Source organism: Melanerpes formicivorus, unplaced genomic scaffold, assembly GCF_026170545.1.
Source record: "Melanerpes formicivorus ecotype bairdi unplaced genomic scaffold, bMelFor1.0.p_v2 SCAF_3, whole genome shotgun sequence".
Taxonomy (NCBI): Eukaryota; Metazoa; Chordata; class Aves; order Piciformes; family Picidae; genus Melanerpes; species Melanerpes formicivorus.
Genome location: NW_027142355.1, coordinates 19236399 through 19249412, shown reverse-complemented (window position 1 = coordinate 19249412; position 13014 = coordinate 19236399). Strand labels below are relative to the sequence as shown.

The window sequence follows — 13014 nt, the reverse complement described above, 5'->3', positions numbered from 1 at the left end:
CCTGGTCACTCTGAAACTTAAGACCAGTAGCTCAGGACTCTGTAATTCACTCATTTAACAAACTTTGGAGAGGTGCCAAAGGACTGAGCAAGGGTCAACATGCTGTGGTAAGTAGGAGAGAATGACACCAGACTGGATAAATGGCTTCTAAGCAGGGAGATAAATTAAGAGGTTATGAAAAAGGAGTTGCAAAGTATTTTCCTCTCTGCTCAGCTGATCCTATTTTAATAATTTTAATATTTTTGGGCACTTCAATACAGGAGATATGTGGAGGTGCTGGAGCAAGTACAGAGGAGGGCACTGAAGCTGGTGAAGGGCCTGGAGAATAAATATTATGAGCAGTGACTGAAAGAGCTGGGGCTGTTTAGTTTGAAAAAGAGGAGGCTGAGGGGAGACCTCATCACTCTCCACAGCTACCTGAAAGGACATTGTAGAGAGGCTGGTGCTGGTCTCTTCTCACAGGCAATTAATGGTAGAACAAGAGGGAATGGCCTCAAGCTGTGACTGAATAGGTTTAGACTGGACATTAGGAAAAAATTTTTCACAGAAAGAGTGGTCAAGCATTGGAATGTGCTGCCCAGGGAGCTGGTTGAGTCACCAACCCTGGATGTGTTTAAAGGTCATTTGGATGTGGTGCTTGGGGATATGGTTCAGAGGTGAACTTTGCAGAACAGGGTTATCAGTTGGACTTGGTGATCCCAAGGGTTTTTCCAACTTGAATGTTTCTGTGATTCTGTGAATATCAGTGACAGGCCACAGGAGAAATGAAGAGATAGATACTTTGGAGGTTGGTGTGTGGTTTTTTGTTTTGTTTTGGGTGGGTTTTGTTTGTTTGGTTTTGTTTTTCTTCTCTGAAACATCTCATTTTACTCCCTGAAGACTCTCACAGTTTCTAACCACTATCATCAATCTCAGTCTAGAGTTACCTAAATAAAAGCAATGACTGGTGCTTTGTGAGCCCCTGAGATAAGAGGTCCAAACCTCTCACATGGGATGGAGCTCTCCATCCTCAGACTCATAAACTTAGGAAGATAACAGCTCTCCCATGCAAACTGAATCTAAATTACCCATTTTTCAATTCAGAGGCTGTAGCTGCTGCAGGTTTTGAATTGCACAGCTCATGGAGAGGAAAAAGCTGGCAGTGAGAGCTGGAAACATTTCAGCACAGGAGGCAGCAGTCTGGATTTCAGGCAGGTGTTTCAGTCATGCTGTGGCTAACTGCCGTTTAATGGAGCATATGCCTCAGGGACATTAAACTTGGGGAAGGAAACCTCCTCCTGCATGTGCTTGGCTGCCAAGTAGTCTTAGAGTGACTTGGGAAGATGCAGGAGTCATGCAGACCCTCGCTGCTGGTGTGATGACCTGTCCTGGCACAGTGAGGAAGACCTTTCATCTCAACCTGTCTGCAGAGAGCATCACCAACCGCTGCATTTGAAGGATGTGGTGGTGCCAAGGGGACCATATGTGCATAATGAGGAAGAACAGAGACAGGGAGATTTTTTTTTGTTCACCCTGCTGTGGAAAGCTCAAATGACAAGACAGACCTGCAAAATCAGGAGATGGTACTGTTGTTCTGTGTCCTTGAGATTTACTAAAAGTACCATTTTTGTCCTCTTGAAAAGACAGCAACAATCCAGATTTCCCAGTTTTGTTACTGCCACCCTCCCTGCGCTGACAAGCGACACTGCACAAGTGGAAAAGGCAGCAGATGAGAAGGATGCTTTTGTTCTTAACCTTCACCGTTGTCCTCAGTTCAGCTGCTACACAGACAGCAAACACAGAAATGACTGATGTCAGATTGAGCTTCTTTCTCCTGCTCTTCAAAGAGATGTTTTGAAACAGGTTCACAGGTGCTGCTTCACTTCAAGTTTGCCACCAACCTGGATGTTGTTAAATTGCTTATACGTGCAACAGAGGCTCAGAGAACATATATTTCATTGGACATATATTTAGTGAAGCAGTTATCTTTTTGAAGACTTTTTTTTCCTAAAAAACCAAAATCTTGAAGGTAATTTTTCTCAACATCTTCTATCAAAGGTAGTGACTTCCAGCTGAGGTTTTGAGTATGAAGGAACAGACGGGAAAGCTTCTGTACTACATTAAATAACATAAAAGAGGAAACTCAAATTGTTGGAAAACCAAAAGGAGAGGGAAGATTATAATAAATAACTTGGATAACACATCCCCCAGCTCTCATTGTTTCAGTTTCTTGGTTTATCCAGCCTCTCATCTGATCTCCAAGAGCTAAACATAAATGTGGAAAAAGTGAAATAGTTTTGCAGTACCATTTAAAGGCTATTGCCTCTATGCCTATCTCCAAGGGATGCTGCAGGGCTGAATTTGTGAACTCATGCCTCCCCCTGCTGACTGCCTCCCCTAAGCCCCTCCTTGGTTGCAAAAACCAAAAGACCATGATTTTCCCCCTTCTGTTGAGCTAATGTCGCTCCCTGTGTCCTAGGCAATGACTGCAATGTCCAGGGAGCTGGTGGATACAGGCTGCTTGAATCAGCTTCAGCCCTGCAGTGCCAGTGTTGGTTGCTCTAGCAGTGCCATGTTTCCCTGTGTGGTGTCTTCTCCCTGGGTCCCACTGCCACTGGAGTTCTCCATCAGCACTAAAGTATTGTGTGAACCCCTGCTTAAGAGAAGATCTCTGAAAGGTGTAAGGTAGAGGCTCAAATAAAGTTGCTGGAAGATGAAAGAGACAAGAAAGGACCGTAGGCTAAATCACTAGAGTGCAGCTTGAGTGTGCTAGAAATACTTTTGCTGATTTTTTCCCCCAGTTTGAATATGTCTGTAACACCAACTGGTATCAGTTTAAGAATCTCTTGGTCCTTACAGGCAGCTACTAAGTAAAGACAACAATGGGAACAGCAAAACATGAAGGTTTTTTGTTTCTTTTTTTCACAGGGAACCCTCAGAAACCCTGTGTCCTTGCAGCAGACACATGCCCTTAACACATGCAAAGGCAAGAAATTGTGCAACCTCAGCACTGCAGGATAAAAAAAAATATCATGCCCCTTGCTCTGGATTGGCTAAGCAATGGTGAAACTCCTCAGACTGGCTTTCCTCTTTGCCTGGCAGGACTGGGTGGCTTTTTCCATAGAGGGAGACAAACACAACTCTTCTGGGACAAGAGAGGGATCTCGGTGTTATAAGTGTCCATTTTACTTTGCCTTATAGAGCATTTCCTTGACTTAGAGGCTGCTGGATCATATTTAGCACAAAGATGAGTTTAAAGTCCATGGTAATGAAGCAAGTTTGTTAATGGGTTCCCTTTGGGCTTAAAAACACAGGTGAAAACAGTTCCTCAGTCCTCCAGGAATTTTGGGTTGTGGAAGTTTTGTTAGAAGGCTCCATTGTATCCTTTCAAAGTAAAGCATGCCAAATGAAATAGCCAAAGGGCCATGATGCTGGGAGCTGAAGGCTGATTTAATGGTGTAAAAACCAATTACCAGGCTGTAATCACTGAGGGCTGAGTTGGGAAGCTGAAATTGCCGTGGGGAAGGAAACAGGAGAGCAGTGGCTGCTGTTGCTGGAGCCGTGACTAAGATAAATTGCAGCAGAAAGCCAGTGTTAACAAAGAGTTATGGAATAAATGGATGCATTAGAAAACCCAGCACATTAGATCACTTGAAAGGACATGCAGAGCATCAGAGAGACAAGCTGGTGAAGAGCTAAAGACAGCACTGCCTCCACAGATGAGTTACTGACCTCCACCTCAGGACTTGAGCAGCCAGCTGGTGAGTTACAGAGGCAGCAGCCTCAATGACAGTGATGTATAATTAGCCTTGGGATAGATTTTTAAATTTTCATATAAATGCTGAATTAAATGTTTGCACAGAGTACAGGAAAAAGCACATGATGGCCTTTAGAATAAATAAAATATTAGGCAGGGAAGAGCATTTCTTTTTTTTTCACTTGTCTGCAGTTCTGATATTCTGAAGAGACTCCAAAGGTCTCTGCAATTTATGGGCCAAACCTATTTCTTGATAGCCATGCCAGGACTATTTTTGAGAAAAGAGAACTACAGCTCAGCCTTTAAACCTTGGAACTGCTCCTAACAGTTAGGCACAGCCAGCTGTGATAAATGTAAAGAACACCAAACAACAACATGGGAAGGGAAATTGTGTGCAACCTGGGTAGAACAAACTTTTGCAATGTTAAACCATCTGAGATTTCCTTTTATATTATTTCTTGCATTACAAATCAGGTTGCCTTTTTCATTTCAGACCTGAAAAGCATCCATACTTTTCACTCAATAATGATATACTTTAAATTGAGAGGTCAGTCAGTGTTATGGGGCAGTCATGGATGCACTTGTTTTGAACTTGGTATTAGCAGCTTGTCTATATTCTTAGACAATACAGCTTGATAGGGTTTCTGGAAACAAACAAACAAACAAAACACACAAACCCAAAAAGCTCCATAAAACTAGTCTCTGTGAGAAAATTTCCAGCCAGCTGGGGCAAGTTGTTTTACTATTTGCTCAATTCCACTGGGTAGTAAAAAGAGAACAGTGGATGGCAGAAAACCAACCGCCCTGTTGTGTCATCTGTCCTGTGAGTGAGAACCAGCAGATAACAGGCTTTGGACCCCCAGCACACCCACCTTGCAGCACTGCCCAGCCAAGGAGCATACAGAGTATCTGTGAAGACGACTGAGAGCATTCTCATGTATTTTGAGCACCTGTGTTTTGTTAAGGTAGGAAGGTCTGTAACCACATGTATCAGGACTACAGGAATGGTCTCATTTTCCAAGGGAGAAATTTGATGAGCTCTGAAATACAAGCTTCATGGATCCTACATCTTGAGTCATGTGTATCAACAGGGTTTGCTCCTAGAGCTCTGGGTACAGGAGAGGTCCACACCAAATACATCCTATTCCATGGATGGAGTAGATCTCCTGGCAAAATATTTTTTTTTCCTGACTTTGTGCTTGTATAGAGAGGACTTCATAGTGAAAATGATGCTTGGTTTCCAGTGCCAATCCCCTTCCCCCCTTTTATAGTGTTTTTCACAATTCAATGTGACTCAATCTTTAATGGAATTACAGATTGGTAAAGTTTGTAAGGGATCTCTGGAGATGATCTAATCCAACTCCCCAGTGTGATTTTTCTACTTCCCACAACTCTGCCTGAAAGATTGTCCTAGAGCTACTCTCTCCTTCAATTAATTGAAATCCCCTACTCTGAACACAACACTCCAGGTGCATCCTTCATGGCCATTTGTTCTTGGGCCAGCAAAACCCATCAGCTTAAACATGTTATATCACATTTCACTCCTCTTCATGCTGTGTATAAGAACCACAGTATCCATTCTAGACATCCATTTGGCAGGACTAACCAAGAGAAGCTTTTCAGTCTTCCTTTGGAAGATAGACCCCATTGTTTGGCTTCTCCTAATGCCTCTTCCTGAACAAAATAGGTTTTCCTGAGCTTGAGTGGCCAAAAGGATGAATACCATCCAGATGGGATCTCACTAGTACCCAGTACCATGGCAGAAATAACTCCTTTTTCCTGTAGAAATTCCTCACCCAGGATCACATCAATCTCTGACATTTCTATACCACATTGTTTCATGAATATTGTGTGACCCATACCAAAAGCTTTCTCCTCTTTTTCCATTTCTGATGGGGGGAAATCCTAGCTTAGAGTAGAAGTTCCCATTTCTCCTGAAGTGGCCTCTACTCTTCTGAGACTCCACCTTGAATACCTCCATCGTAAGGATACAGAGCTATTGAAGCGAGTCCAGAGGAGGGCCACAAAGATGATCCAAGGGCTGGAAAACCTCTGCTGTGAGGCTAGGCTGAGGCAGCTGGGGTTGGTCACACAAGAGAATTCTCCAGGGGTGACATTTTAGTGCCTTCCAATACTTGAAGGGATCCTACAGGAAGGCTGGAGAGGGACTTTTGATACAAGTGTCTAGGTCAAGAGGAAATGGTTTGAAGCTGAGGGAGAGTACGTTTGGACTGGATCTTAGGAAGTAGTTCTTCTGTATGAGGGTAGTGGGGTTTTGGAATAGGCTGCCCAGTGAGGTTGTGGATGCCTCCTCCTCAGGACCGTTCAAGGTCAGGCTGGATAAGGACTTGAGCAGCCAAGTCTAGTTGAGAGGTGTCCCTGCCCATGGTGGGGAGGATGGAGTAGATGATCTCTAAAGTCCCTTCCAACCTGAGCCATTCTATGATTCTATGAACCTTGAGTCTTGATATATCCACACCCTTTTTGTTGCTGTTGTTCCTGTATAGCCATAACTCCAAGCATACATACAGTATGCAGGACTCTCACAGTTGTTCCCCCCCGGGAACCCAGTGCTTCCCAGGCCCCAACCAGGTGCTACACAACCCTCAGTATTTAATCTGGGCAGAGCCAGAGACTGCTCAGGAATATAACACGTAAGTGCTGAAAAAGTGAGTGTAAAGCCACTCATAAAGTTTTGGTAGGTCAAGAGCTCTTGTGTGTCAGGAAGTCACATCCTTCACCCCATGGGATTGTTTTTTTTCTTCGGAGTGACTTGAGATGAAGAGCCTCTCCACTCAGACCTGGAGAGACTTCACTAAACAGCAAGTGCGGGAACAAATGCTGGAGGGTTACAGGAGCTAATATGATTTTCCACCCAGTACTTCAGTTCAGGATGGAGTCAAGCTTGTTGAAAGCTTAATAATTTTCTGGCCTTGCATGAATTTAATAACTTTTGTCTTTGAAGTTGTGGTGCTTTGGTCTTCAACAGGATGCTGAGAGGAAATCAAGTGCACCCAGAGCCCTGTGTACACAAAACTTGCCCCAAGCAGCCTTGGCATCACTTTTCACCTAAAATGACTGAAATCTTTCACAAGAAAAATGACTGGTTTCACTGGACTGTTGTTCAAGAGTTGGGGAGCTCCTGTGAGCTGCAACCAGGCAGATCTCAAATGACTAGGGGTGAGCAGGAATTGATCTTCAACCAAGGCACAGAAAATTAATATTTGCAGCTACTTTTCTTCTTTCTGGTCTTTTCACCTACAAATTTGACCTTTACATCTTTTCTATGCAGCAAGAAGGAGATTTCTACTAAATTCAATGAGTGGAATTTGTCTTTCAGGGCAAGAAGCCTCCAGTGAAGGTGTATGGTGGGAAGAACAGTGTTGAGAGGAAAGAGCAGAGCCAGTTTGAATGGACAAGTAAAACCTGTCCTTTAGTGGACATTAAGTGGTTGGATTTTTTGGTTTATGTTTCTCCCTCTGGAAAACAAAGTTAGATCAAGAGACGCATATAATAATAGATAAATGGAGATAAAGAAATGGTACTTTTGATAGTGCAACATTATCACTCCTAAATTAAGTAGCTGAAGGGTCTTGTACAAAAGACCAAGTACAGGGCATAGCAGGAGAAGCAGAGAGAACTGACTAAACCATTGTTAGTAACTGTTGGAAATGAGAGCATATGGGGAAGGGTTGTACTATTGTACTAGCTGGAGATTCACCAGTATGTCTCTTGGGAAGAGGCTCTGCATGTGGAATAAAGTTTTACACCAGAAGGGACAGATTTGATTATCATGGTGGGCGAGCAAGTGTAACAGAAGAGTAAGGAAGATGCAACCAGAAATTAATAGAAATCACCTCAGAATTAAAGGAAGTTCCAAAAGTATTGTGGATTCCCATGAGCATGGGTGTAGGGTTGTTGAAGTCAGCACACTACTTGCAGATAAAAACAAAGGAGGTTGTTCCACCAGCAGTACCATTGTATCCCATCCCAAATGAAGCACATCCTAATGTTCAAAAATAAATCCACGAGGTTTTGACAGAATGAGAATCACTGTGTAATGCTCCCATGCTGCCAGTTACCAAACCCAGAACTGATGAAGAAGGTAATCAAGAGTCCAGAGTACAGAGCTGTACAGGACTTAGGGAAAATCAATGGGCGTGTGATAGTGTCACACCCTTGGTACCAGATCCATCAACCTGTTTATTGCAGATTCTGCACCTGGGCAAGAATTTTCCCAGTTAATAGATTTAACTGCTGCATTTTCCATTGTAGTGGTCAAAGCTAGCTGCTACTTGCTTTCACTTGAGAAGGGAAATAGTTAACGTGAATGAGGCTGCCACAGGACTTGTGGGTTCACCAACTATATTCTCATGAATATTGAAAACTGATTTGGAAGATACAAAATTAGCCAGACGCTCAGCATTGGTACAGTATATGGAAGGTTTGTTGTTAGTGACTATTTGAAAGAGAACTGTTTGGCACACACTGCATGCACATTTATATACACAACTGTTGGAAAAGGAATACTGTGCATCTCCATCTAAGTTAGAGCAGTGTAAGGAGTGAAATATTTGGATTTATCTTAAAGGGCAGGCAGAGGTTAACAGATCCAGAGAGAACTGAAGCAATCATTAATTTACCCCAGCTTGTAAAAAAAAACCAAAACAAAACAAACCCCCAAGCAAAAAACAAGAACCAACAGTTAAGAGGGATTTTAGGATGAGTGGGATTCTGCAGAGCATTGATTCTAGGAGAATTAATCAAGCCTCTTGCCAGGAGACAAGAGAAGTTAGAACCCCTGGTGTTGGGCCCAGAAAGAAGGTGGGCATTTGAAACTGTAAAGAGAGCTTTAATGACTGTTCCAGCATTAGGCTTACTGGATTATACTAAGCCTTTAAACTTGTATACTCATGGAAGAAAGGGAGTAGCCAGTGGAATGATTACGCAGAATGTGGGACCACGTCACTGGCCTGTAGCAAATTACTCAGCTAAATCAGATCCTGTTATAAATGATACTCCTCAACATCTTGGAGCACTAGTGGCAGCAGCCACAGTGGTAGAAAGAATCTGTCCTTTGATTTTGGGACATCAGTTAAATGTGGTTGTGCCACATGAGGTTGAAATATTATTAAAGCAATGTGCAACTCAGGCTTGATCACCACAATGAGCTCAAAGGTACAAACTTCTTTTATTAATGGTGGTCAGCATAATTTTAAAGCATTGCAATACCTTAAACCCTTCTGCACTTTTGCTGTTGCCAGAGGATGGTACCCCACACCATGACTGTGAAAAGGTTTTTATGACTACTACTAGCTGCAAGAGGATTTAAAAGCTGAACCTATGTTAAACCCTGATTTAAATTTATATGTGGACGGATCCTCATATTACCAGCATGAGAAATGGGTGATTGGATATGCAGTGGTGGACAACAGAGTGTGATAATCAGGAGCTTTACCAGCAGTAATAAATACCAAAGGAATAGAACTGATAGCCTTAGCACAAGCAGCAAGCAAAATCAAGTGAGTAAATATTTATACCAACTCATGATATGCTTTTGGAGTGTGCCATGCCTGAAAGATGGTCCTGTCTCCCAAGGAAATGCCTTAGCTGGTGCCTCTGCAAAAGTAGTAGCCAAACAGCAGGTCCTGTGTTTTCGTGCTCATGATTCAAAATCCAGAGGGACTGAGCTTCTCATGTGTGACAGAAACATACCATGGGGTAAGGCCCGAAGAAAAAAATAACTGGAAAAAATGGGAAGAGACCAAAGACACAGACAATGGGGGGAAGCCTGTCATACCAAGAAAACATGTATTGGTCATTGCTAGATGGTTCCATGATAGATCTCATGGTGAAGCAGAAAACATCAGGAACCAAGTGCAGTGGATTTGGGCAGCACATGGAATTTATGCTGCTGCAGAGGTTTGCAAGTAAGACTTATCATCAGCTTGCCACTATCAAAGGCCCCAATCACCAGAAGAGACAGATTCAGACAGGGCCTCACATTTTGGGGCAGCTCTACATGTTCAAATGTCTAAGTCACCAGATCTTACAACAAATACATATCAGCCCAATTATCAAGAAAGTCAGACAGAATAAATAGGACAATCAAAGTAAAATTAGTTGAAATATGCATGCACATGGTTTTAAAATCATCGGGAGCTGTGAATTCAGCTTTATGGGACATAAGAAATATGCCCAGGCATCCCCTGGGATTATCTCTGGCAGAAATATTATTTGCAGTCTTTTGGCAGTACCCAGAAGCTATATTCTGGATAAAGGCCAACCTATAGTTGACTAACTATGAGTTGGCAGTGTGCCCAGGTGGTGAAGGTGGCCAATGGCATCCTGCCTTGTATTAGAAACACTGTGACCAGCAGGAACAGGGAGGAGATCATCCCCTTGTGCTTGGCATTGGTGAGGCCACACCTCAAGTTCTGTGTTCAGTTCTGGGCCCCTCACTATGAGAAGGACTTTGAGGTGCTGGAGAGTGTCCAGAGAAGGGCAACAAAGGCTGGCGAAGGGCCTGGAGCACATGGCCTATGAGGAGTGTCTGACGGAGCTGGGAGTGTACAGTCCGGGGAAGAGGAGGCTGAGAGGAGACCTCATCACTCTCTACAACTACCTGAAGGGAGATTGGAATGAGGAGGGGGCCAGACTCTTCTCCTTGCTGTCAAGCAGCAGGACCAGAGGAAATAGATACAAGCTGTGCCAGGGGAGGTTCAGGCTGGATGTTAAGAAATATTTCTTCACAGAGAAGGTTCTCAAACATTGGAATGGTCTGCCCAGGGCAGTGGTGGAGTCACCATCCCTGTGGGTGTTCAAGCGGTGTGTAGTCCTGGTGCTTAGGGACTTGGTTTAGTGTAGACCTTGTAATGCTGGGTTGAAGGTTGGACTGGATGATCTTGAAGGTCTTTTCCAACCAAATATATTCTGTGATTCTACAGGATGGAAAAAGGTGAGTAACCCAATATATACACCAGTACATACTGTACGTGCAGTACACATATCTCTATCTATCTTCTTGAAGTTTATAGGCACCAAACTCATTGGCATCAGGGAGTACTGCTCAAAATAAAGGGGTATGGCATTGAGCCTAGAGATTAAGTATGGGTAAAAATTATAATTTTTAATTTCTTTAAGGAAAAATAAATTTAAGCCAAAATGGGAAGGACTTTATACTGTATTATTGTGTACTTACTACTCAAAGTTAGATATCACAGAATCATAGAATTGTTTAGGTGGAAAAGACCTCCAGGATCATCAAGTCCAACCATTAACCCAATGCCACCATGCCCACTGAATCATGTCCCAAAATGCCAATATCTACATGGGTTTTTTTTTTTAACACCTCCTGGGTAGGTGACTCCAACACCTTTCAGGGAAGCTCCTTCCAATGCCTGACCACTCTTTCAGTAAAGAATGTTTTTCCAACATCCAATCTAAATCTCTCCTTGTGTAATTTGAGGCCATGTCCTCTTGTCCTATCACTAGTTACTTGGGAGAAGTGGCTGATCATCACCTCATTACAATCTCCTTTTAGGTTATTGTAGAGATCAAGAAGTTCTCCCATCAGCCTTCTCTTCTCCAAACTAAACAACCCCAGTTCCCTCAGCCACTCCTCCTAAGACTTGCTCTCCAGACCCTTCACCAGCTTTGTTGTCCTCTGCACCTGCTCAAGCACCTCAAGGTCTTTTTTGTAGTGAGGGGCCTAAAACTCAACACAGTATCCAAGGTGGAGAAAAGGATTCCTGGATTTATCATTCCCACATGAGGAAAGCGGAAGCAGTACTGAAATTCTGTCTGTAGTGGAGTGGAATGGAAGTGGGGATAAATATATAAGGGCATGATTATGGAAAACATCCATTGGACTTGTCAGTGACTGATTCTTATGGAAACCAAGTATTATACAAGCACAGAGGCTGCAAAAATCACCCAGTGAATCAGAAGTCTGATTGGCAAGGATTTCAGAAATTGCAGTGGCAGGCTCAGTTTCATGCATTCACGGGAGAGAAAAGGGCAAAACGAGGAATACATTTGTTCCAAAACTCAGTGTGGGATATGAATTTGCATGTGTCAATGGTGGAATCATTAAAGCAGGAAACCTGTTGGATATGCATCCACATTCTGAACCCATGGTATTGGTTAGTTTATCAATTTCTGAGAAAAGCAATGGCAAAAATATTGGGGTTGTTGAGTGATAGTGTTGGAGATAATAAACAGTGGGATATAATCAATCCAAACCAGGAAAAATCCTGTGCAAGATGTGCATGAACATGCTACCTTCCCTCTCCAAAAGCAGTGATAGTATGCAAAAATCACACCTTTGTAGGAAATGAGATGCAGTGCAATAACTTGTGGGTTATCACCAGCTTGGCTTGCTCCCTCTACACAGGGCATCTATTGGCAATGTGGAGGTACAGCAGGTAAGGGGATACGTCAGGTTGTGGAGGCATTTGCAGTGGACCCTGATGGCACAGTAAGACCCAATATGCTTAATCAAGGTTCATGCTTGAGAACCCTTTTAAACTACACAACAAGGGGAATGAATCCTCTAGTTCAAATCAAGAGGATTCTTCTCATTCCAGCGCTGAAGTTAGTGAATTAGGAAAGGTCAGGAGTTATCACTCTGGGAATTATCGCTCTGGGACATGGTTTACTGGCCATGGTGATGTAAGATTGATGGTTGGACTTGATGATGTTAAGAGGTCTTTTCCACCTACGATTCTATATAGATAACATATGTAGGTGACTGGGAAGCTCATTGTAAGCCTATTTTTTCAGCTCTGCCAGTCAGACATTTAAAAATTATATGAAATGAAATTGAATGAAATGGAATTAAATAAACCCAAAATGAAATGGAAGTAAAATAAAATGCATTAAGTGAAATAAAATCAAATTAAATAAAAAGGTTAATTTATCCAAATCACAACGGACTCTGCTTAAATAACGCGACTTTAAGGAATGATACCTGAGCACAGACGGTAACAGCCCGGTGACCTTAACTCCTCTCCACGCCACAGCAGAGGTTGGCGACTCGGCAGCTGCGGAGGTCCCGCAAAGCCGCCCCGCGCCCGCGTACGTCTGCGCAGGAGCGCAAGCCCGTGCGCCTACAGACGCGCGTACCTGCGCGCAGCTAGCGCAAACCGAGCGCCGCGGCAGGTGCGCGGCCCACAACCCTCCGCAGCCCTGCCGCCGTCCACTCCCAGCTCCCCCGCGGGGCGGAGGCGGGGCGCGGGGGCGTGGCGGGGCGCGGAGCGGAGCAGCGCGGGGGGTGG

The 13014-nt window shown here is 43.5% G+C and overlaps 1 protein-coding gene across 1 annotated transcript in view; it reads right to left on the bottom strand.

Moving 5' to 3' along the window:
- The window catches only part of DCLRE1C (DNA cross-link repair 1C), a 39550-nt gene extending 26640 nt beyond the window's left edge, over positions 1 to 12910 (bottom strand). Inside the window, exon 1 of the mRNA XM_068167970.1 lies at positions 12708 to 12910. The gene's annotated coding sequence lies outside the window, so the exon portion shown is untranslated. The remainder of the gene's footprint in view (positions 1 to 12707) is intronic.
- Positions 12911 to 13014: the final 104 nt, after the last annotated feature.